A 2,012-nucleotide genomic window follows, 5' to 3' on the forward strand; every position below is an offset into this window, starting at 1 on the left:
AAGGAAAAAACACAAGCAAAACAAACCTAATATGAATAAATCCAAAACCAAAACAAACGTTGAGGGATTTGTGACATTGGTTGTTATGATTCGTCATCACAGGATGACACACAACCTCCATTATACCATTGAAGAAGAGAACATTCCCTTAGATTGAATTYCAGTACGTTMAATCCTTTTTGTATGCTGCGTTTGCAACCATCGAGGAAAATAATATAAAACACCCTCACATCTAACCTATACATTTATTCAGAGCCACTTATAAATCAGTACATTCAACTAGATGAACAACCACAGGCTWTCKCAATCACTGCAGGTTCTTCAAAAATAGCTGCTTTACATCTGTCTCTTCACTTTCTTATTAGCCACTTCAGTGAGTTTTACCCAGGGTTCATAGGGAGCTCAGGGCCCATGCTACTCCAGATACAGATGTTGGATCTTAATTTGACCAGGATCGTCACAGCAAAATAATCCTGCAGCAACAGGATAGCTGGCTGACTGTTTCAGAGGAGAACAGGCTGTATGATGTGACACAAGCATTGTACCGCGAGAAGTCGGATTAGCTTACTGTATAAGCATTATATGTCGATGTGTAAGAAAGAGAGAGAGAGAGAGAGAGAGCGCGAGAGTGAGAGATTTAAATCCACCTATCTAACCATTATTAAACCAGGAAGATGGTTAATCCCTGGTGGATGAAATCCTCTTTTGCTAGGAACTTGACAAGGAAAGGAGACTAACCATAGGATCCAACACCTGGTAGCTCAATCACCACCGTGTAGACCAGGCGCTCAAAGAAGACGGAGGTACGGTCTATCAGTTGGAATGGCACTCAGCTCAGCTGGAGCTCGATGGACTGAAACGTTCAAATCGTATAAATAGAGTTCCACAGCAATGCAGACTGGCTATGGGCCATGGCACCCTATGGGGGTGTGTCCAACCCTTTTGTGAAGCCTGGCCCCACAGAATTTAATATTGAAGCATTAGATCTCTCGCTGAGGGAGATTGGTCAAATCCTGCCTGGGTTTGATCTCACCMGGGGCACTTTAGACATGAATGGGTGAGAGGGAAAGAAAGCCTCTGGAGAATGACGTCTGGGTTGTGTTCACTAGMGCAAGCCATAGCAAAACATTTTTCAATGGTTTGCAACGGTAGGTGGTGTATGTTTTTGCCAAGGTCGCTACTGTTACTGTACTAGAAAGATCTAAGTGCATTTAGTTTGATCTAACACTCAGATAATGGTATTTAACATAGTCCTTCTCCTAAACAACACATTTCCTCCATTCTAAACCCAACCTGAACATCAGTTGTCTGGTATGTGGTATTTTCTTTAAATCAGTTATGCAGGGCTCTGTGCATCGCCATCAACTGCTCCAATCAATAGGTGTTTTTCAAGCCCTGATTCAACTATAGTGAAAAGGGTTGTGGAGGGGCACCSACAGGAATGTGTTTGACAGACGGTTGGTTGCCCCATGGGACCTCAGCACGACCTACCTGGGACCTCCTGTCAATGAAATTCAGTCAATAAGGCTCTCCCTCTTTCTCTCTTAGTAACAACAGTGCCTTTGGAAAGTATTCAGACCCCTTGACTTTTTTCACATTTTGTTTCGTTACAGCCTTATTCTAAAATGTATTATATAAAACAATGCAGCAATCTACACACAATACCCCATAATGTCAAAGCAAAAATTGTTTATTCGATTTTTTCCCAAATTTATTTCAAATAAAAAAACAGAAATACCTTATTTACATAAGTATTCAGACCCTTCGCTATGAGACTTGAAATTGATCTCAGGTGCATTCTGTTTCCATTATCATCCTTGAGATGTTTCTACAACTTMATTGGAATCCACCTGTGGTACATTCAATTGATTGGACATGATTTGGAAATATAAAGGTCCCACAGTTGACAGTAGATGTCAGCGCAAAAACCAAGCCATGAGGTGGAAGGAATGGTCCGTAGAGCTCCAAGACAAGATTGTGTCGAGGCACAGATCTGGGGAAGGGTACCAAAA

Source organism: Salvelinus sp. IW2-2015, linkage group LG21, assembly GCF_002910315.2.
Source record: "Salvelinus sp. IW2-2015 linkage group LG21, ASM291031v2, whole genome shotgun sequence".
In the NCBI taxonomy this organism is placed as follows: domain Eukaryota; kingdom Metazoa; phylum Chordata; class Actinopteri; order Salmoniformes; family Salmonidae; genus Salvelinus; species Salvelinus sp. IW2-2015.